Here is a 24,574-nt window from a genome sequence, read left to right on the forward strand (position 1 = left end):
TATATATATATATATATATATATATATATATATATATATATATATATATATATATATATATATATATATATATTCAGACACTTTGAACTCTGACCATGTTTTGCTTAAGTGGTTTTTCTTTAACTGCTAATGCAACCTTTACACCTCAGACTGAACAAAATGATGCCTTGCTTAGTAATTTTTAAACAAAGTATTGATAGTTGTGTAAATATTGTCATACTAACAGTTGTCTGTACTTTTGTATTTAAGATGACTATGCAGTGCTATTTAAATGTAAATAGCACAAATAAATAAATAGAACGAACATACAAATTAAAACATTTCAAACAGGGCCCACTGGTAAAACTGCACCGGAGCTACGCAAACCCCAGCTACAGCCCAGAGTTGGCTAATTAACTGGTGAAGTGTTAAATCAAAGTGTTTACTCAAATTTATAAATACCAATATTCCAATTTTTTGTTTATATATATATACATTTAAAATCTTTTTTCATTACATAGAGACTTTTATTACATACTTTGTCTTTTGTGTGTGATCTCTATCTTCAGACGCTGCTATGAGCTGGAATGGGTAACGTTAGCATAAACATTCAACTTTTTTTAATTTTCAAAAGCAAAGCTACGTCTGCTCCTTGAAAGAATTGGCTAGTTATTGCAATATGACTATCGTTGCACGCTATAGTCTCTGCGGTGACGTCATGTCATAACGTGTAGTGGATTACCTCATCAAACACAGCGACTCACAAATGGCGTCATAAACACCGGGTTCCTTCCCAGCTCTGCTCTGTTGGTCAATGACAGCTACTCGCGTGCATCCGTGGCGTGCGGCTTTGCGTTAGAACCGAGAGCAGCGGGCTTTGTTCAATGTCTATGTTGTTGTTTTGTATTAAGAATTCCTCGACATCATCTCACAGCGAGAACTCATGTTTCACAATTGAGAGGTAAGGCAGCTCGCGGGCACGAGAACGCAAATATGTATTATAACTTGAGCGAGCACATAGGCTATTCGCAGACATCAGTCATACTTTGAAAAGCGGATATGTGAAATGTTTTTACGTTTGCATTACATAAACGGTCCATCTGTGGTGGCTTCCTCTGTCAAGGACAGTTAGAATACTTTAAATAATAAAAGGTCTATAAATCAGCGCGTGCTTCCATGCTGCGTCGTCCTGCTTGACCTAGTTGACCCTGTTGACCTAACCTTGTACATCACTTTGTCTGTATTCTTCTTAAGAAGTGGCTTATTTAACTTTGCATATTTTACCCATTGCATTAATGCATGGAGCTCAGATGTGAACACATTTACTGAAATAAGGCAAGAGAGCTTTGTGGTATGTGGAGGTTCTCCTTCATTAATATAAAGCTAAGCTCACCTGGTTTTAACCCATGACAAGAGAAGATCACATTGCCTTTACTGTGTTCTGTCCTGTGTTAAGCATTTGAACAGAACACTATCATCTTAGTTTCTAAGGATGTCTCCGACCTTAAGGTGACTCTTAAACTGATTTCAGACTAATGGGTTTGTAATTTAAGTAGCAGATGTATTAATAGACAAGATGAATTAGAGCTTCTGCCCAGTCACATTTTTTATTATCACTGTTAAATGTAATCTTCAGCAAATCTCAGATCTCACTTGTAGCATTTCAGACGTTTGATTTTAAGTTTTAGAGTTTTATAGGTGCATCCCAAATCACGTACTTGCGCACTATTCTATGACATTTTGTAGTATAAATAGTAAAAGTAAGTGCGTTTACACTGAAAATTCCAAAAAGGAAAACGTGCACTTTATATGCCTGGATGATGCACTTAAAAAATGAAGTGTGGAATGTTGGACACTTCTTGCACTTAACTGTTGCAGCTTCATTTAGGTCACGAAGGGGGCCTAAATGAAATTGATTTTGGATGTCAATATTGTATTTATTTGCTAAATATTTCTCAGTTTTATTAATTAAAAGATTTCCTAATGCTTTTAATAATTTAACAGCATCACTGGATTTAATGTAACTTTTTTTTCACAACAACAAGGCATCAAATTTCTGTTTTCAGAGCAAGTGACACCTCAGTATTTGACCTCTAAATGAAATGTAATATCCATTGTCAGAGGACAGTTGAAAACATAATGGCAGTCACTGCTGTTTTGGTTCAATGCTACTGACTTTGATAAAAGACACTGGTTCAAAACATGGTCCAGAGAACGAATCTGTCCATTCAGCAACTCAAGTTCAGTTTATTTATAAAGCACAAATAAAAACAGCCACAGGTCGACCAAAATGCTGTACAAGTTAGGAAAAATAAAAGATTAAGTTCTCTAAAGTCAGCAAGACAGTTTGAAACAGAACACTTATAAAGTACACAAATAGTAGCAAAACAATTTATGATAGAAACACTCTTATAAGCTAAAAGCAACAGAGAATAGATAAGTTGAGGCATGATTTGAACTCAGACAAAGTGGAGGCAGATCTAATATGGAGTGGGAGCTTGTTCCACAGTGTTGGGCCGGCCACTTCAAAGGCTCTGTTACCCCTCGATTTTAGCCGGGTTGTGGGAATCTGAAGGAGGAGCTTATCTTTGGATCTAAGGCCTCTAGTGGGAAGGTAGGGATCAGAATCCGAATCAGAATGAGCTTTATTGCCAGGTATGTTTACACATACGAGGAATTTGTTTTCGTGACAGAAGCTCCGCAGTACAACAGAAAGACAGCGACAGATCATAAAACACATAATAAAAGAGTAAAAAATACAAATAAGTAGATAAGGAATGACAATATACAAATTGACAATTGTAGGCAGGTATATTACAAATGCAGTTCTGTATGTACATGTTTATTATGTGCAAAATTTAAGTGTATACTAAGTATGTGTGTTAGATAAATAAGTGTATGTGTATATAAATATAAAGTGTAGTGTGTTCCACAGTTATTATCAGCTGTTCATAAGATGGATTGCCTGAGGGAAGAAACTGGTCCTGTGTCTGGTCGTTCTGGTGCTCAGTGCTCTGTAGCGTCGACCAGATGGCAACAGTTCAAAGAGGGAGTGTGCTGGATGTGAGGGGTCCAGAGTGATTTTGTCAGCCCTTTTGCTCATTCTGGATAAGTACAGTTCTTGAATAGAAGGGAGGGTTGTACCGATGATTCGCTCAGCAGTCCGGACTAAAATGAAGTAGATCGGACAAAAAAGAAGGTGCTAAATCATTTAATGATTTAAAAACCAGTAATACAATTTTGAAATTAATTCAAAAATTAATCGGAAGCCAGTGAAGGGATCTTAGGAGGGGGGTAGCATGATCAAATTTCCTCTTTCCCTTCAGAAATCTCGCCGCTGCGTTTTTTGCATGACATAAGTGGTGTGACATAAAAGACTTCAGCTGCTCCGAGCAAGTCTGTCACCACAATCTGCAAGACCCGAAGTGACAGAGAGGATGGAAATGTTCCTGTCTCTGTACTTCAAGGACAGGGCCTGTAGCGGACTTCAGCATCTATCACCTCTATTTCCAGTGATGCTCCTTGAGCTCTGGGTGCAAGTTTCAGTAAAGTGTTGAATGTTTAGTTGGATGGAACAAACCCTGTGATGCAGTGTCACTTTATACTGCCCAGACAGAAACCAGAGCTTATCTATAGAAAGTGTTCCTTCACCTTTGTATCCCTGGGAGCCAATTGATAGTTTAGCTTGGTGGAACCTGTAAGTTGATGAGGTATTTCACTGTTCCATATGAGTGCACTTACAGTCATTAAAAGTGTATGAAGTAGCATTTTGAGAGCATTTGGTTCGTTGTTTTGTCATTCAAAGCGATTCTACTTTTTATTCCATTCAATTTTTTGTTGTTGTTATTTTAGTTGTAAAGGCTCTGGAAGGTGCTTTTACTGTAGGTTCAAACCCAGCCAGGCCAGAATCCCATCACTATTAAAAATAAATATTTAGTGGAGAACTACTTTATAGAAAACAAAACTAAACAGATGGTTTAAGCTAAGTTTTAAAAAGAACAGGCATTTTAAACAATCATTTGAAAGAACAGTGTTAGAACATTTCCTTTTAGCTGTTATTTACTTGCCCTGTAAATTGATCACCATCCCAGACAGTGTATCCATAAAGCATGCTGGGAAGTAGACACGATGATTCAGCATGAATGGTTTGTGATAGTTTACAAAAAGACAATAGTCAGTTGAAGCATGAGGTTCTTTGGTGAAATGCTTATATCAAGGTTGTTTTATGGGCATTTCTGGTTCCATTAAGAAACTTAAACATCCTTGGAAACTTTCCATTCCACAGAAGGATCTGTAGTGGAGCTAAAACACACACACAAAAAAACTGAAATGTTCTTTGGGGAACCCTTAATAGTTCCCCAAAAGGCATCACTGCAATAACGTCCTTTTGGAACCTTCATTTGTAAGAGTAAAGAATCAAAATAGTTCATCAGAATCAATAACGTTTTGAAGAGCTGTGTAAGTTTTAGATGCATCATCACAAATACTTGGCTTTATCCAGATCAGATATTTCAGATATTTGTATGACTGTTTGTGAAATCCAATAGAGGACATGTTGTCAAGCCAAAATGTGAAATTGTAGCAAGTCATCGCTTATCAGTCAAGCACCACACTTTTAGAAAGAAAATCATTAGCAACAGGCTGTTATCTGTCACTAATCCTTGTCTAACTAGAGATACATTGGTCCTTTTCCTAATAGATTTATCTTTAAAGAGTGCATTACAAACCAATGGATCATCACAGAAAAGATCAACAGCAGTAAAAGCATTCAAGCAATATGAAACACCTGTATATTGGTTCATTTAAAGGGAAAGTTCACCCAAAAATGAAAATTCTGTCATTAATTACTCACCCTCATGTTGTTCCAAACCTGTAAGACCTTCATTCATATTCGGAATGCATAAAGATATTTCTGCTGAATTCCGAGAGCTGTCTGACCCTCTCATAGACAGCAATGTAATTAACACGATCAAGGTACAGAAGTATAGCAAGGACATTGTTAAAATAATCCACAGGGGTTCAACTGTAATTTTACGAAGCTACGAGATTACTGTTTGTGTGCAAAGAAAGCTAAAAATTAAAATAATGACTATTCAACAATTCGTCTCCTCTTTGTCATCCTGGCACCATTTATGTAAACAACGTATGCAGCGTATGTATGCAGATTCAATTGTTTATGCTTCGATCTGAATGTAAACAATGTATCTGAGCACATAATTTGCATACATATGTGCTTTTGGCTGAACTATCCCTTAATTGAATTCAATTCATTGATTTATTTATTTTTTGCATTCCATATTTATGCATGTTTTGTTTGCCCGATGGTTGAATTAACATTGTCACAGTATCTCCAGTCAAATCCTACATCTACAAGCCTGCTCTGAATGGCTTTTGTTTAGTTTACTCCGCACATAATATCAGCAATTATTATGCTTTTGTGTTTCAACCTCAATAGTTTTCCTCACATTCACACAGTCACACACACACACACACACACACACACACACATTCAGAGTTGATGATCTGCATAGCCGGGAAGCAGATTCGCTGAGCTTGGAAAGGAATGCATTACTGCAAGCCAAAGCACTGGCAACATCCTGAGCGCACTCCTCCCTTTCTCTCTCTTCCCTGTCTGTCTGTTCCTTTCTCTATCTTACACCTCTCAGACCGGATTCTGCTCAGCCCATCTGTGTTTCAACAGTGAAAGCCAAGCTGGAGTTATCAGGCAGAAACACAGCACAAGACACCGGTGAGTGTGCATCTGCAGTATGTCTTTTTATCCATACTAGAGGGGTATCTAGTCTTTTTTTTACGTTTAATGCCAGAATCATTTGTGTTCTTTGATGCTCAGTGAGAGTTCTGTTCTGTGGGAAATAACCTTAACAAATGTTAGGTCTGATAATGTTAGAAGAGACGTATTGCATCCTTGATTGTACGCTGATGCATCTCTTATGTGTATATTCATGCTTTAGCACTCTGTAGGTGATCACGGTCTACTTTCGCAGAGTTTTGGCTTCAGTTCAAACTCTGCTCTGTGATTGGCTCACTGCAGTCATAGGGTTGCCAGGTGCCTCATATATACAGTTATACTGTATTTTCACTGGGGTGAGATTTATTACAGATGATCTTTTCTTGAGTATATGAGAAGGTGGATAGACTAGACTGGATTTTCAGCTCCGCTTTCTGCTTCTCTGTGTTGATGAGTTAAAGGAATAGTTCACCAAAAAAAAATAAAAAAATAAAATGTCACTACTCTCATGTCGTTCTAAACCTGACTATGACTTTGTGACTTCAGTGGAAGATAATAGCAGATATTTTGTAAAAGTAACCTAACAAGTGTTATAAAATAACATCTTTTGTGTTTCACAGAAGTGATAAAGATAGGATTGGCATTAGGGTGAACTGTCACTTTAAAAGTGTTATTTAATGTTACGGCGTTGAAATGCATCTAAATGGATTTACACAACTGTATACTTGGTTATGAATCATACCATACCAGTTTTGGATATTAATAAGATAAGATAATAATAATAATAATAAAATGTATATTTTTATTATGTTTGCCTGATGGTTGAATTGACATACTCACAGCATCCCCAGTAAAGACTGGAGATATAAGAAAATAAAAAGTTAACAATAAAATGTAACCTTTTTTCTAAATTCCTTCCCATAATGGTGGAAACTCTACATTCAAAATAATACCTTATTATATCAGTCTCTTAATTGCTGATACAGTCAGTGACTTAACACTTTTGAATGAATGAGCGAGCCTTCAGTCTTTCAAGGTAACATAATGTCATAAATTCAAGTGAGCTTTTAAGACCACCAAGGGAATTTATATTTTATATCCATACTTATTTCTCTGTATTGATCAGAAGTAAACAAAATTAACTGATGGAGAGAGGGAGGCAAAGAAATAAAAACCCATCTTGGATGCATTCCTAATTAGGACTGGCACAAGGCCAGCAAGCACTTTCTGTGTTCTTCAGCTGCTCTTAAAAGCCCTCTGGGAAGCAGGATGTCCACAATAGACACTGACCACCACTCAGCTCATCTCTAACACACAGCAGAGTTAGGAGACACCCCACACAGCACTGTAGAGGAGTTGAAGGAGTGCTGAGAGAGCGAGAGCATGCTGACAATGCAGTACAGTGCCCAGAATCCTGATGAGGCAACAGTGAGGCTTCACTGCATTATGATCTCAAAGCCTGCCCCACCTCTCCCTCTCTAATCCTGACTCACTCCAGATGTCTGAAGGGTGGATCACTCTGTTTCCCTGACTACTTTGTTTCAGCTAGGATGTTATGTAACCTTATGCATGCTGTAAACACTGATGCATAAGATAAATGTTGTAATGATCTTTTGCCACTGACCGATCTTAAAATATATCAGAATCTTTGTTTTTGTCTCAAGATGCACACCAGTAACGTTATTTTCTAAATGCACGTTTTTAAAAATTACTTAAATATCCCAATTGAACTATGGCCTAATCCTGGTCTAAGTCCTGTCTGTGAAACCAGGCCATAATGTTTTTAATAATTTGAATACATTTATCATCGATATAGACACTGCAACTTTTTCCACCCTTACCTTCCTATATTGGAAACTGTGGGCTTAAAGTTTCAAATTTCCCTCTCCTAATTTAGACTTTGTGTGCATTCAGCTTGTAGATACAATCTTTCTGACATGACTTATAATGACATGACTTATGAGTCCTGATTAATTCTGGCACATTTACAGTCATGTTCATTCATGTGCATTGCCCATGTTAACAAATAAACTAAACTTCAATGCACTGTAAAAGCTGAAATAAACTGAAATCTAGGAAACTAGTTCTTCATTGTGCATTATAAAATGTATTTGTTCTGCATTCAATTATTAAATTTAATATTTTCATAATATTAACTTATTTTAATGTTGCCTCAGATTTTTGGACCTCACAGGATGTGGACATTCCTGAATCATGATCATATGTCACTATGGGTCAAGAAACATTGATTGTTTAGATTTTGAAATAAACTGCTGAGTCATGGAAATGACCTGCCACTCTGTTTGTGTGTGTGTGTGTTGCAGTGGTGCTCATGTTCTGTATGACTTTGTACTGCAGCCAATACTATTCCCTCCCCCCACACTTTGCCACTCGTAACAGCATGATACAGCAGAAATGTGAACTTGATATTATAAATCTAACTTCCATTCCCTTGTTCTCTTAGTATCCATGGGCTAAATGTCTTCTAGCCGAGCTGTTATTGAGCAGTGAGTCATTCATTCACTGTAGGATGATGAACTGAAGAACATATTATTCAGGACAATACCGGTAGCTATTATGTCACATGAATGCTGCCTTATGTTTATAATCACCTACAGTACAGAGAGAAGTAATTTCCATTAAATTAATCAAAAGTACAGTAAAAACAGTAATATTGTGATATACAGTATTATTGCTGATCTTTTGCTCCGGAAACAATACAAATTGTATATTATGAATGCTGTTAGAGTAACTAAATATTTTTTTTATACATTTTGGTATGTCAAATTCCAACTAACCTTTGTAATGGAATGAACACTGACATTGCAGTTGGCCCTTTACTTAAATGTTGAACGTACAGTGTGTGATGCTTTTTGCCGCATCTACTGTCGCTAAAGGCCAATCAATAATCCTAGCTATTAACATAAATGTGTAACATCTAGTCTGTCATGCATAAAGTCTCTCTCTCTTCATATTGCGCATGTCTTTAAGTGACTTCATGTGTGCAGTGTGTTCAGGTCATGCAGGGTGATTACTAGTTCATGCCACCTGGCCTCTCAGAGGACACCTTTAGCAAACCTATCGAGGGCCAGATTGTGGCTGTTGTCTCAGTCACATGGACATCCAAAACCAAAGCATTAGCCATCAGTCTAAAGGGTTGGGTATCCTGATATGAGACGTATTCCGACACAAGAGTCGCGGGACGTGATGCGATTAAAGACTGATAAAACGTACCTAATTGTCGGTGTAGGTTTCAGGAGGTTGTTTTAGGTTCTTGAGGGTGTGATACTGGATTTAGTTGATTTCTGCTTAGTGTGGTTCAAATTTAGGATACAAAATCCTATTTAAACCTGAAAATAAGCGGACAGTTTTAGGATTATTAAACGTAGATCAATCAGAATAAAGTTGTCCAAAGAGTTATGTATAGAGTGCAACAGTCAAAATGAAAAACTCAATTTATTTTCTTCATAGTGAAATTGTTTTTTAACAATAACTTATAAACCACCTGGGACAGACCTACTGCGAGCTCCAAGGTTAATTGATGCAGTACATGGTTTTGTTGAAACCAGCCATTTCCTTTTTTTTTTTCTCTCTTTTTTTTTTTTTGACCGTTTAATGGTTTATGTTGACAAACTACATTGTCCAGGATTGTAGTTCTTTATCTCATCAATGGAATAGATCACCCAAAAATGAACGTTTTGTCATTATTTACTCTTTAAATACTCTCTGTATGAGTTTTTTTTACTTACAGTATGTTGAACATAAAATAAGATATTTTGAAGAATGCTGGTAATAGGGAAGGAAATACTATGGAGGTCCATGGGGACCATCAACTGTTTGGTTATTCAGAATTTGAAATATCTTATTTGTGTTCAACATATAAAAAAAGAAACTTATACAGGTTTGGAGCGACATGAGGGTGAGTGAATGATGAAAAATGACTAATGCACTCTATTAAGTGTATGACCCAGCAATCTTCACTTCTTTTATGCTCTTTCTTTCGCTCTGCAGTAGCATCAGTTCTCCACATCCTAAACAGAGCTGTGTAAAGTGTCGACCCTACGCTTTCTCTTACTTCTCTTGACTGAATGTTTTAGGTCTGCAGTTTATAATGTACTGCTGGTAAACTTCAGCCAGGCTGGAGACGGGCCAGTTGGCCATGCAGTGAGAGGATACAGCAGGTGGAGTCATGCTTGTTCAATAATATTCACAGAGTTCACTCATGCTGCAAACAACACACAAGGATTACAGCTTGACACCTCATGTAGTTATTTGGCATTGTTGTTTTAAGGTACATTGATCAAAAGTTTGGAATGCTGTGATATGCAATGATAATTCTTGTTTCCAATGCATGAACTAACAAACGGTGCACTTTTTTTGATGTTATTAAAGCATGACAGGCTCATATCCAGCTCTGTTAACTTTTTTTTTTAATGCTTTTTGTGTTTATTTGGGGATATGTTTCATTTTTATTGATTTAAAAGGCAGGAGACAGAATATACACACGTGATTGGATTTCATATTGATTTTAATAATGTCCCTAATTGTAGTAGGTTGCAACGTTTCAAACTTCATGTGAACGTAAAACATATTAATGTCTCTTTTTGTACCCTATTTGTGCCAGGGATCATACATTTGTCATTGCGTTCACAATTGTGGATTTAATTTATTTATTATAAAATAATTTAGGACTGTTCTTTTTGAGAGTCTGCATATTTATGTCCTCTAACCTCTGAATTCGTGCACTAGTGAGATGTGATCAGTGACTCCTGGGGCTAAAATTCACAGCTGCACTGAAATCGAATTGATTTTTAGGTTAAAGTTACCCCATAACGCATCACTTAATCATGTACTTGTGTTAAGCTCAGCTATTAATGGCACATCATTAATGCTGAAATATGCATTAGCATAGTAGCTAAATAATTCATCAGTGGGTCAACCATGGACCAAGATGTGCAGCAGTTAACAATTCATTAACCTATCCTGTCCTTTAATGTTTGTGTTTCAGGGAACACAAAAACTATAGTTAATGCAGTGGTTATTGTTGAGACTGTCTTATCAGTGTGCCAAATCTCAACTTTCCCGCAAGCGATTCTTTGGGTTGCCTTAGACTCAAGAGCAGAAGAAGAAGAATTCTCCATGAGTGGCACAAAATAAATGTTGCACCCCCTCCTGGCCTTGCACTGTTTTAGTTCTTTTAACAGACATATTTTCTCTGTGTTCTGAACAGAAGCTGAGCGTCTGAGTGACAGCTGTCAGCTGGTCTCACGGCTCCATGTACCCTGAACCCAACACGGATTCCCCTGCTCGTCTCTCCACGCGGCAGACTGGATCCCCCTACACGTGAGCAGAGCCTTCACTCACAGAAAAAAAACCCATATGACCAATACATAACCAATGTGCTGTATTTATATCATTCTTACCACCTTCACTAAATAAAGGAAAAAAGGACAACTGAAGTTGTATTAAGACTCCTTTTTTTATGTTTTGCGGTTGCTGTAGAGCTCGTTATGGGAGTCCAAAGAGGCAGCTGCAGTTTTACAGGTACTGTGCATCTGCTCTTCATGTGTAAATATAGCCAGCCCTCCACGAGATTACGTAAAATGCTTTCCTCCATAGCACTATACAGTAGAGTAAAATAAAGAGAAGGTCCCCCTGGAGTATACTGGAGTTAAGTGCCTTGCTCAAGGACAATGGAGATGGAGCAGGATTGTAAAATCAGTATGCTTAACTCTCCACTTCCTAATATGTTCTGAGACTGAAACTTTTGTGTTAACAGCAAAGATTTTTTTAACCATTTGTACGGCTGGTGATATATTTTTTTTATATATCTTAGGGGGTCATTTCCAACTGAAAACCGATAACTTTTTCTGGATTTTGGCCATTCATTTACATGACAACACAGTTTTGTGCGCTTGAAGGTACAAGTTTTTGAAAACCATACTCAAAAACACTGTTTTTGAAAACGGTGATGTCCCAATTATGTTTATTACATGTTTAGTCTAAAGGTATGTGTTCCGGTGTGTAGTGTTTCTTTGCCAACTAATGGCCTGGACTGCATAATCCAGTATTTGTGGCCATTTTTATGGATCGGTGTGAACAGGGATTGTTTTGACAAATGTTGCTGTCTATAATTGAAACGTTTAAAAAATTCAGAGTTGCAAAGGAAAAACTTGTGTGCAAATGTATCTGTAGTATTCCGTATTTTCAGCCTAATAGACATTATTGCAATGTTAATGCAAGTATGGAGTTTATACTTATATACAGTATGGTATAAGTAAGGATGTCAGTAAGGATGCATTAATTTGATCAAAGAAACAGTAAAGACATTTGTAATGCTACAAAAGATTTCTATTTCAAATAAATGTTGTTCTTTTTGAACTTCATAATTAAGAAAGCAGTTTTCAACATTGATAATGTTAAACCAGAGTGAGCTGGTATTGATTTGTTGGTTCTGGTTCTGGCTAATTCTGGGACATTGTCCCTGTCAAATAAACCAAAAAAAAAAAGACAAAAGTTATTTTTAGCAACATCATTGGCCCCCTTTAAATGCATAAATGCATAAGTGAACGTGTGTGTCACTCTTTGTTGTTTTTAAGTGCAAATATATTCCACTTTAGATAATAATCAGAATGAACTCCGGACCTTAGGAACGCGAATGAGATGTGTGAGAGAGAAAGAGGTTACGTATTCAAGTAGTCAAACCCAGCAGACCGTAAACTTGTTCATACAGTAGATGGTGAGTGCTGTTCTTAGCTCCCCATTACAACAAGAAACACATTAGCTTTGAATGTATAAACACAGTTGCTTATTTGCTCTTGTGTTAATTACAGTTCTTCATATTGAACAACAATGCTGCGACCTTTGCGGTTTCCTTCATTTCCCTGCGACTAAAGACTCCAGGCGTGCCTTAAAACAGTAGCATCTATTATTTAGCATACACCATTTGCCTGTGATGTCACATCCAGGCTAAATATATAACTAATTTCATAGGCCAGTTCAAGTCTGCGTTCCTCCGTCTCTCGTGTGGAACCAGATCGCCAGCAAGCGCAGGTTCAGTATTCTCTCAAATGACTCAGCAGAGCTCATTATGAAATAGTTACTACATCTTGGCTTTGTGTAAGTTAAACAGAGACAGGACGAGCTACTGCATCACTCTGACAAGATAGAGAACATATCTATGTGCTGGTGATGAACACTCAGGGCTCTTTTACAATTTCTTAACCAAAGTATAAGTTTGGGGTCAATAAGAATTTTTTTTTTTTTAATGTCTCTGTTTCCTATTTTACTATATTTCAAAATGTAATTTATTCCTATGATGGAAAAGCTAAATTTTCAGCATCATTACTCCAGTCTTCAGTGTCATATGATCTTTCAGAAATCATTCTAATATGCTGATTTGATGCTCAAGAAACATTTCTTAAGCAGTTTAAGCTTAATAAAACATTATTTTCCACATACTGTACATTGTTTTTCCTCTATGCCCCGCCTTTCTGAAACGAGTCATTTTTTAAGAAGCTCAACGTCTGAAAAGCGAGACGTGCTCTGATTGGCCAGCTATCCAGTGCGTTGTGATTGGATGAATGCCTCAAGCATGTGATGGAAATGTTATGTCCTTTAAAATACTATGATGACGTGTCCCGGCACGACAAGACAAAAACAATAGCACCCATTACAAACGAGGCATTTCTTGCATCCAGTGGGGACATAAATACTGATTATAATAACTTACTACACCTTGCGTTGTATATCACGTTGTGTAAACATACTATGTCTGCATTTGTGAACAGAGAAACGACAAACAAGCTCTTCTCTACACTGCTCAAAACTCACGTTTGAATCATTAGTGGCAAATCCTTTACATATGTTAACTTACTTGCATACTGTGAGTCAGAAGCACCAGACTGTCTTTGCAAATATGGAACTGCCCTACTTTATAGAAAAAGACACCTGTTTCACGAGTTCGCCTTTCACATAATAAAGCGAGAAGAATATTATGTGTATTTGGCATGGTGCCCAGGTCATCCGCCTCGAAAACTGAGCACTCCCTCCAGAAAGGGTCGATGGTGAGGAGTTGGGGTGGAGGGATGCTGAAAGACTAGAGTGAATGAAGGTAAGACTGCTATGATTATTTACAGTGGTTCTCTCTCGTGGTGTTAGGATAGATGATTTGATTACTGATGGTGAATTGGCCCCGTCGATTATCTGTGCGTGGTTCTCTCTTGAAGTGGTTGGATGGATGGTGCAGTTATTGATGGTGCGTGCTCCTCCTAAAATGTTTTAATAAAACATCACGTTGTAGGCTACTCTCAAATGAAACAGTCCTTATCCTTGTAAAATGTGTTGCACACACATTTGGGTTGAACTGTTCCGGAACCGTGTTGAAATACAACTTAACCACAGATTTCTAGTTGTGATCTCTTTTGGAAGGCCAAACAAAGTAGTCTGTCTTTCACAACGAAACACACAGCGTCTCCACAACATGGCAGCGAGAATAACAGCGAGAATAAAAGTTACGCCTTCTTTCTTTGCATGAGCATATGGACGGTGTTATATATGCAGTGTATATTTTAAAAAAATATATATATTTTAATCATTCAAAACAAATCAAATATTTTTTTATTAATTTAACATTTTAAATCATTTTTAATCTAGTTAAACTTTTTTTTTTTTTTAAGCAAGATTTCCTCACTATACCATGAACAAAGTAATATGCAATGCTTTTTTGTTCTTTATTCTGCTTGGGATAACTTGCATTGTACTTTTGAATTCTGTACTCGTACGAAACAGAGAACAAGCAAAAATGGCTTTTAGTACACTTTCTTGTGGTACAACATCAAAGGCTTTTAGAGCAAGAGCAGTCTTGAATAATTCATGTTTGCAGAGCATTCTGGCACTGCCATAGGTTTGCAAAACATTCTCTCACTGTGACATTCGCTAGAGTGGGTGGTGTTTTTGAGGGGTGGAGCTTTTATTTAGCCTTTCACTAATTACTAAAGCTCATATTAGAAAGACTAGGTTTAAGGACAAAAACGGCAGTCTTCTTTAGTGTGCTGACCACCATTAAGTTGTCAGATGAGCAGTGTGGTGCAAAACCCGTACGTGACTCGACCTCCGAGGAACCGGGTAAGTACAAGGCTGGTACTTTAGCTGAACATGGGTCCCGCTTGAGGATGTTGCATGGTGATCCCGCTCACGCCCATAGTCCTCTCTCAGGTTAGAAGCGTTAGTGTGACGGGGGAACGGAGAGCAGGGCTTGCATCCACAGACTGTCTTGGTCTACTGTACGCTACTGCATCATGATGTTTTAGTTATGAGTGTAAAGAAGGTCGGTTTGCCTCATACTGAGTCACTTTATTCCCACTGTAGAGCTTTTGCGTGTAGAAAGAAAAACTAAGCTGTGAAGAATGAGCAGAGGCTGTAATGCTGCAGATATTGTTAATTTTATCTCTGACTTGATGAGATGTAAAGGTTTCTACTTTTATGATGGTAGAAATGTCGTTTTGGACCAGGATTGTGTTTTCAGACTAGAGGCTCACATGGGATGTGGATTCAAATCATTAGATCTGAATAAGGCAAGGCAAGGCAAGTTTATTTATATAGCACATTTCATACACAATGGTAATTCAAAGTGCTTTACATCAAAGAAAGTAAAATAATCATGAAAAATAAGAAAAAAAGAAACAAGCAATTTTAAAACTTTTAAAATGATTAAAACGTTCACTTAAAATCAATTTAATAACAGTTAGAAAATGATTTTATATAAAATAAAACATAGAAAATATAGTGCAATCAGTTCGGACATAGCACAGTGCTCATTCAATAAATGCACAACTAAACAGATGGGTTTTGAGTCTAGATTTAAAAGTGACTAGTGTTTTAGCACATCTGATCTCTTCTGGAAGCTGATTCCAGCCGCGGGCAGGATCGTAACTAAAAGAGGACTCCCCTTGTTTTGTGTGAACCTTTGGCATTTCTAACTGACTTGATCCTATCTGTTAGGTTTATATTCAGTGAGCATATCTGAAATATATTTCGGTCCTAATAAATAAGCATGATTGTATACAGTAAATGGCCTATACATGTTGTACTGACCACAGTGACACTGTTGACATTTTCTTACAGGCGTTCTAAAATAAAATGTGCTACACTGAATTCAACTGTCATTTATAATAATGTGACATGGATGTATTTTGAGTAAATTATTCAAATAATTCTAGGCATACGGTTCTGTGCATGAGGGATTCTTGTTTGTTTTAAATGGATTTTTGTTGTCGTTTGTCAGCAGAGAACACCAGTCAGTTTGGCATTATTTGAACAGTGACTATTTTCAGCATTCCTCATGACAATCTTACAAAGATTTAGATCTGTGATTTCTTAGTTTATTTATCAATAAACTAATAAAAGTATGCGTTACATAATTTGATAATTGCATAGTTTTATGGTGGATTTTAATTGTTTAAAATTGTGACTTTTTAGTCTATAAATAAATGGTAAAAAAAAAAAAAAAGTGATGGAGGCATGTTCATTTTAGTGTTATCTTCATGTAACAAAGTAACTGAAAAATTGATCAATAAATCTGTGATAGTAGTTTTGATTAAAAAAAGAATGAATTAACCTAAATCAACCCAGAATTAGCCTGGTACATAAAAGTACCCAAAGTTGAAGAAACTTTAATATAGTCACATTTTCTATTTAGGCCTCTTGTTATGTTGCTGTACAAAAGAAAAGTACATGATGTTTACTTTCAGGATTCTGGCCTTTGTTGGGGTCAGTGCCAGTCTATTTTTTGACCGTCATAGGTTAGGCTGATTTAATTGACTGGATCCTGGATCGTTTTGGCATTTGGGTTCTCCAGAACAACTGTGGCAGGCCGTACAGCATTCTTCATGCATGCATGAATGTCCACTCACCTCTGCTGCTTGATCACGCATGTATGTGGAAGAAAATTCCCACTTGACTTTATTCTATGAAGATCAACCCATTAAAGCTGGCCATTGTATTGGAGTCCTACAGGAGAAAGGGGCTGGGAGGTTGGTCTCTGAATGCGCCGCGGTGTTGATTGCTGGTCTCTGTCATGCCACTCGCTTCACTCTTCTGTCTGTGTGTGAGACCGGGTCACCTGGTGTTAGGGGCATGTTTGCCACTCACAGAAGCAGTTTGACTGAGGTGTGGGTCGGGCACACCGGCCGCCGTCTCAGCCGCCAACACAGTGTTCCCATCCGAACCCCTGCAGATCCCCAAGAATGGGCCGCCGGGGAACAGCATACGGAGGAGCAGCAGCATTAGCAGCGGCAAGATGCTGTCCCTGTCCTTCAGCGAAAGCATGCGGAGCGACATCGACCGCTACCTGTCTGACCAGGGCCTGTACCCTTTGCGGCAGGGTGGGGGGGAACTGGGGGAGACTAGGAGTCTGCATGAGGTGCGGGCGGCCGCCCAGTTTAAAAACCTGGAGGACTTTCTGAGGACCAATGGAGTATCTCTACAGGAGTCCATCTCCTTCCAGACTGGGATGAGGTACAGGTAAGGGCCACAGAGAATGCAAGTCCTGCTTTTAAATCTGGAACTGAGTTTCACAAGTGATTAGTGATCGATGATGAGTTCTTATTTTTTAATTTTAATGTATGCAATTATCTTATGCTGTTCTCAGTTTATATATATATATATATATATATGTATGTGTGTAGCTTTAATTTTATTTCAGATTAGTTTTAATAAGTTTAGTACTGAAGTCATACATTTTGAATTAGTTTTTATTTGAATATTTTTTTATTATAACTTATTTAAATTTATGTACTCTTCTTATGTGTTCACATTTTATACATATTTGACAAGTGTTTTTATTTTTGTGAAATTGTTTTATGTTTTTAGAGATTTTAATTATACATTTCTTTTAGAAATATAATAAATAAAAATATTTAGATTTAATTATAATTTTTATTTCAACTTTTTCAATGACCAAAAATGAGGTTTGTTTCAACAATAACAGCACTCTACCTATCTTTTTGGGTGAATGTTTTCTAGCATGGTTATGCTGGTCTGTTCGGCAGGAAAGAAACCTTTTTAATAATCATTTCAACCCCAATCTTAGTGCACTTCATACATATTGCCTGTTGGTCTATTAGACTATTGGTTGTCACTTTGGAGGTGTAATGGAGTCTTGTTTTGGCCCGTAGTGTGTGTATCCAATCATTCGGAGAGAACAGCAAGTGTTAAGCAGAGACTGAAGAGGGTCTGGACCAGCTGTGTGATTTGGATTAAGTGCTTTGCTTTTATATGCCATTAGGGCATTGGTCCCACCATGGCCTGCTAGTATAGTGTTTTCAGTTTTCACATGACTGTTCTGTCAGAAACAGATCAGGCATATCATGATTTTTAGAAATGGTAGGTTTTTTTTGTAAATTATGCATTGTTAGTCATTCTTGTTTCAATGCTACAATTGTAACATTTTTCATTATTATAAGGTCTCATTTATTAGCATTATAGTAGTTTCATAGTAGTATGAATATTATGAATCTGCTAACATGAATAAGAAAAAATGTGCACATATTTTACTTACCAATTTAATATTTTTCTAGTTGATTCCTTTCTTCATAATGAGTTTGCAGTGTGAAAAGGAAAGGGGTCAAAGACCAAATATTTCTCACATTGTGTGATCTAGCAGTCAGCATGGTTGTCAGGCAGAACTTCAAGCGATCAGATTGAACTGACAAAGAGTGAATAATTGAAATAAATTGTAATTTTGAGTTTTTAAAACATTCATTTGACAGATTTTAGTGGCACATAAAATTAATAAATAATTTAAACATACCTATTTGTATGATGATGTCAAAACATGGTATTTGAAGAAATGTTGACTCATGAGGACCTGATTGCTTTACAGCATTAGGGTTTACAGTGTAGTAAAATATTTCATTGTAAGTTTGTTAAATAAAGTTAACAAATTATATCTTATTACGTTGTTACTATTTTATAAATATACTGTACAAGTGTTTATTGATCAAGTTTATTCATAATACATATTTAATGGAATTAGTTCATTATGGCCAGATTTGATCAATGAAACGCTTTATTTGATAAATAAATGCTCTAAATGCATCCATTGTTAGCTCATAATATCCAATGTATTAATGTTAATGAACTGAACCTTGTTATAAAGTCTTAAAGTCTTAAATCATAAATAGCCTAGTTTACCTGTAATGGTGTATTGTGTTTTCCAGTGCTTCCTGTGGAGGCTTTTGGGATTTAGACAGAATGTCAGTTTGCACTGAAGATCAGGGACAGTTAGCGTTTTGTCAAAAGTGGTGTAGAATGAGTCTGTCTTCCAGTTTGGATCAAAGATTGCTCAGTGTGTGACATGTTCTTGCACAGATGATTAAATTACAGAAGATTAGTAACACAACTAATCACAATGGCTTTAAAAAAAGTAAATGGTGAAGCAAAGGTTTCACTCAACACAAACCGTTCGGTTTTTAGTCACCTTCTAAATCTGTATCGATTAAACAAAGCGTCACAAGCAGGTGGTTTTCCAAATGAGAAATACAAATGTTCTTCCTGCTAAAATGTCAACGGTTTACAGTTTTCACACTTTACACAGGGTAATTTCATAACAGTGCTGATATTCACAGCCTGACATGTTGTTGCTGAATTGTTGTCTTTTTTTTTCTACCTGTCAAATGTTCTCATACATCTATATCAGTCTATTCAATCACTAAGTCCATCATCAGCTTCCTTAACCGTCCTTTTAGCCTGTGTGGATTTAAATAGTCTCTGTTTTGGTATGTCTTAATAGTCCCAAGCTTTTTATTAGCGACTATCATGACATGAAAGCAGCAGCCAAGTCCAAACAACTGCTATAATTAAATATTTAGCATTGTATATATTGCCTGCAGAATATACGGCTACTTTTAAATGGTTGTAAATGTAAAAAAAAAAGTGCATTGTTGGTCCAGATACTGTAGTTACAACAACTACCAACATGATCATGCTAACCGGTCAAATCCTGGCTCTTTTGGTGGCAATAACCTAATGAACTGCTGTGCCAGGTTTGTCCACCAGATGGCACAAAGTGCACATCATCTTGGTATGATTAAGTCTGTTGATGTATTCCAAATGCCATACTATTACTATTTCTGCAGTATCCTGTATATATGCTGTGCATAATGTGCAAATTTTCTGTATGCATCAAATACCCGGATGACCTACTATATTTACCAGAATCTGCTAAATATAACTTAAGTTCACTGAAATCAGAACAGAAGCTGTGTTCAGAGTGGCATACCATACAACTCCTGCTATATTGCAGTATGCTGCGTGTATAATATCAGTAGTAAGAGAATGTTCTGTATGCATGGAATGCCCGGATTATCTGCTACATTGGCTGAAATTTGATGTATGCATCTGAAGACACTGCATGATGGGATACTGTTTCCCAGAACACAACACGCTCCATGCAATGCTTTATCTTCTGAGTGAACTGGAGGCAGTGAATGGTAATTATGAAACACTTTTATACATACACGTTACTGTAAACTACAAACTATCGTTTTGTATCTAAAAGCAATATTGTAAGTAGGACATAAATTGTACTTTAATCTCTACAGCAAGTAAAAAAAAAGGAAATATTTTAAAATTGGAAATAAAATGTGTCATTAATAATACAGTGTTAGGTTAGCAGTGTAGGGAGGTTTTGTACTGAAATATAAATATCTAACTACTATTTACACAATTATTATTAGTTCTGCTCAGCATGTAAAGTCCATTATTTATTAAATGAGTTCAATTGGGCAATATAGCATTGTTAACTAGTATGAACCCTTTAACTAACAAGCCTTTGTAAAAAAATAATGGTTAATACATTTATTTGTGAGGTAACAACCTCAGCAGCTGTGCTGAATTAATGTTTTGTCATGTGACAACACTAGCACACCACTCTGAAACATTTGTTGCTTATTGTATACTGTTTCACACACTATTCTTTAAAAAAATAATAGGCAGTATACACTGGTTACTGGGCAGTGAGCAAGTGTGCCATTTCGAACACAGCCTGTGTCTGTAAAACCACACCTACCAGTCCATCTGTAGTTAGTGTCTTCATTTGTCAAGTTCAGTTCTCATAGAATTACATATTTATAATGCTTACATTTCGAGATATTCAGCTCTATGATTGATTGTTTGCCCCAGAATCCCACTGTAGTCTGGTGCAATCACAATGCAATTAGCTGTCGTCCCAAGATCAACTCCTGGACATGAATGTAATCAGTTAAGCGTACAAGAGTAATAATTAATAACTAATTAAATGCCGTGCAGGAGGGAGTTGGAGCCTGTGCCTCTGTGTCTGTTTCTCTTTCTTTCTGTCCTGCAGAACAAATGAGGCAGGCCTCTTTTCTGCTCTACTTCCTCTTCAGTTAAAGGCCGCCGCTCATTCTGTCTCTTTGTTTTTCCTTCTGTGTTTCCCCTTTATTTTTAAGCGATATTTTCCCTTAGGGAATGTACTCTGGAATAAACATGCATTTACATAATGCAGCCTGGATTATACATAAATGCATACTCTGGCAGCCAGACGTTTGGAATAATTACCGTTTGTTTAATGAAATCAGCGTATTATAAATGATTTCTGAAGGATCGTGTGACATGTGATCATGTGAAAATTCAGCTTTGCCAGCACAGGTTTAAATATCATATTAAAATATATTAAAATCGAAAGCAGTTATTTAAAATTGTAATAATATTTCACAGTAATACTACTACTTTTACGTAATTTATGTATCCAGTAAATGCAGCCTTGATGAGCCTAAGTGACTTCTTTTAAAATGCATATATATATATATATATATATATATATATATATATATATATATATATATATATATATATATATATATATATATATATATATATATATATAAAAAAATGCATTTAACGACTTTGTATCTGTTATGTCCCACTTTAAAGCAGCAGCACTCAAGCTGCATGAACTTCATGGTTTAAGAGTTGAAAGTCATCCATCTTGTGCTTCAATAGAAAAAAGGAAAAGGAGAGGAGAACAAAGGCGTTAATCTCGGTACATCAGACTAATTGGGAAAATGACATTCTGGAAAAAGAGCTTTCTTCAGGCTGATACCAAGCTAAAGACGTGTCCATAAGACATGCTTCACTGGGCCTGGATTAGACGATGCTGTAAAACTGCCTTGAATGGACTGGGTTCCATCACATCTTTGTCTTCCCTTTATATGAAAGTTAGCTTTTGTGTATTTATATCCCCTGTCCGCTGAAGGTCAGAAAGAAGCATGGGTTCTTAGTTTATTATTTCTTTGGTACTTTTGATGAGTGTAAGTCTTTTTGTAAGACTAATTGTAAAGTATTTTATTCTTTCTAAAGCTTTGTGAAAAGTGCCATACAAATACATTTCAATTTAATTGTTACTGCTATGGAAAGAATATTTAATTTGAGCTGTAGAAGTTATTCTTTCAAACAGAGTGCCAATGTAAATTTGCAGCAGGCATTCCTGCTTTCCATTTAAACATGGAAAACTACTATGATAAAATGTAATCTTTATCAATTTTAGTATGTTTAATCTTTTGATAAAATGCAAGTTTTTATGTTGTACTTAAATTTAAGAAAATATCTCCATGTGATTTCATCTATAATTACACTGTTGACTATTCCTATAAACTGTATCCTAAATTAATAGGAAGTACTGTATAAATCCAAAGTGTTTCTTTATTTTTTATTTTTTTACATAAGCAGTTAAAGACGCTTATTATTAAGTGGGACCGAGTGTGCTTATAAAATGTCAAAGTCTAATCTAAACCCATTGATCTATTCTGTTCTTTTCCACTATTGCGTAGTGCTGACGGACAGGCGGTCCCCTCCAGGTCTGCTCAGTAAAAGGCCAGGCTGTATGAATTCAATTTAAAGAAAGTGCAGTTAGATTTTTTTTTTTTAAGAGCATCTAGAATATTGAGCGATGTAAGAGAGAACCGCAGGCGCAGTAGCTGGGAATTAAGCTGCTCATGCAGCGTGAGCTTGAAATTTCATCCTTATAACTGCTGCCTTATAATAGATAGACTTCTGGGGAGTTGAACGTGTGCAGATTCTAGCAGTCTTTCCCTCAGTATCGGGAATTTGTCCTGTGGAAATTTTCTAGTTTTTCTTGCCAATAAATGCATTGGTGTCCAACAGTCTGACATTACTAATGAAAACTGCATCTATTCTGCTTTTTTCTAATTAGGTTTAACAAAAAAAAACATGCTAATAATTGTATTTATTTTATTAGCAATACAAATTGTTACAGAGACTGTAAAAAAAAAATATATATGTCTTTCTGCTTGAGTTTTCACATGCACACAAATATGTTCTTATGTACCTGTAAAAGCCTATTATCTTCTGCAAATGTTAACACCTTTGTGTTAATTTGAGTAATCTGAATAACATTTATTCATTTTACTGTACATCAGTGGTTCTTAAGGCAAATTTCCAGTGTGCACTAATAGGTCTTTAAACTATTTTAAGTTAAATTAGTTAATTAAAATGCACAAAAAAGTAAGTGTAAAACTTTTAAATGCATTTGAAAAGAATTTTAGTTTATTTGTATTACAACAGCTACGAGGGGGTCTTTATGTATTGTCTTGGCTTGTAGTGAAAAATATTGAGCACCTCTGTTTTATCACTACCTTCACATGTTTCTTCATGTACCACTTGAATATGTCCTCACGTGTAAAGACTACTGAACCAGGACAGATGTAAGTTTTACAATATCTGCACCTTCTTATTCCTTTGGAGCTGTGATTGCGCTTTTGTGTGCATTATTAGCGGAAAGAAAGCTTATGGAATTGCAGTTTTCTGAAACGTGTTCATTTTAATTTGTTGATCATCACACTCTTCATTTTCCTTGCTTTGCGGACCAGCTCAGCGCAACTGAATTGCAGCAGCTGGTATATGTAGCTGTAATTGCTGTCAGTGCTTTAATGCAGTAATTGCGATGCTGTCCACCTGGTGTGTTATTGCCTGCTCAGGCTCTCACACATCAAATACTACTAAAAATCAAATGAGATTTAGGTATTTTTTTATATTCTCTTCACTTGTCTGTCAACATTTCTCAAATAAATCTGTTTGTTTTGTTGGACATATAATCTCTAACACATGTGACAGCTCTAGTATCTAACCACACAGCGTTTGACGTTGAGAGGCAAAGCAGCTGCTCTCTGCTACACCGAGTTCGATTTCGCATTAGAAGTCTACTCGCTTCATCATAGAGAGCGGCGGGGATGTTAAAGTCTAATGAGATGTAGCTTATGTGAAAAAGACCGCTTACATGAAATATATTTATTTATGGATTTCGCATGAGTTGTGCACTATATCGGCAGGCACATTTTCTGAGAAGCCTGTCTTGTGCGTTCATATATGTGTGTGTGTGTGGCCTTAAGTCTCTTTAATGTCATCAGGATTGCAGAGCTTTAGGATATGTTGAGTCTTTTACAGTAACCTTCAGGGCTCTGACAGAACAAAGTTATAAATATACATGAGGAGCAACTTTATGATTGTCTGCTTTGTGTTTTCCCTCATTTGGTTTGGTTGTTTTATTTTAGATAAAAGAGAGCAGTTGATGCATAATAAATACATTAACTTCTTTTTTATTAACTTTAAAGAAACAGTTCTTGAAAATTAGCTGACAATGTACTCACCCTCAGGTCATCCAAGATGTAGATGCATTCGTTTCCTCATTAAAACAGCTTTGGAGAAATGTAGCATTACATCACTTCGCATCCTCTGCAGTTGAATGGGTGCCGTCAGAATGAGAGTCTGAACAGTGGAGAAAACTTCACAATAATCCACGTGACTCCA

The 24,574-nt window shown here is 36.5% G+C and overlaps 1 long non-coding RNA gene and 1 pseudogene across 1 annotated transcript; both read left to right on the forward strand.

Annotated features, from left to right (window-relative positions):
• The first annotated feature begins 886 nt into the window (after positions 1-886).
• Positions 887-12,176, forward strand: LOC128011748 (uncharacterized). Its single transcript, XR_008182645.1, has 5 exons — positions 887-940; positions 5,681-5,728; positions 10,959-11,071; positions 11,231-11,272; positions 11,565-12,176. It is a non-coding gene; the product is annotated as an uncharacterized LOC128011748 (long non-coding RNA).
• A 4,688-nt stretch (positions 12,177-16,864) lies between these two features.
• LOC128011747 (voltage-gated potassium channel subunit beta-2-like) overlaps positions 16,865-24,574 on the forward strand; it is a 40,978-nt pseudogene continuing 33,268 nt past the window's right edge.

This window comes from Carassius gibelio, chromosome B23 (genome assembly GCF_023724105.1).
Source record: "Carassius gibelio isolate Cgi1373 ecotype wild population from Czech Republic chromosome B23, carGib1.2-hapl.c, whole genome shotgun sequence".
NCBI lineage: Eukaryota > Metazoa > Chordata > Actinopteri > Cypriniformes > Cyprinidae > Carassius > Carassius gibelio.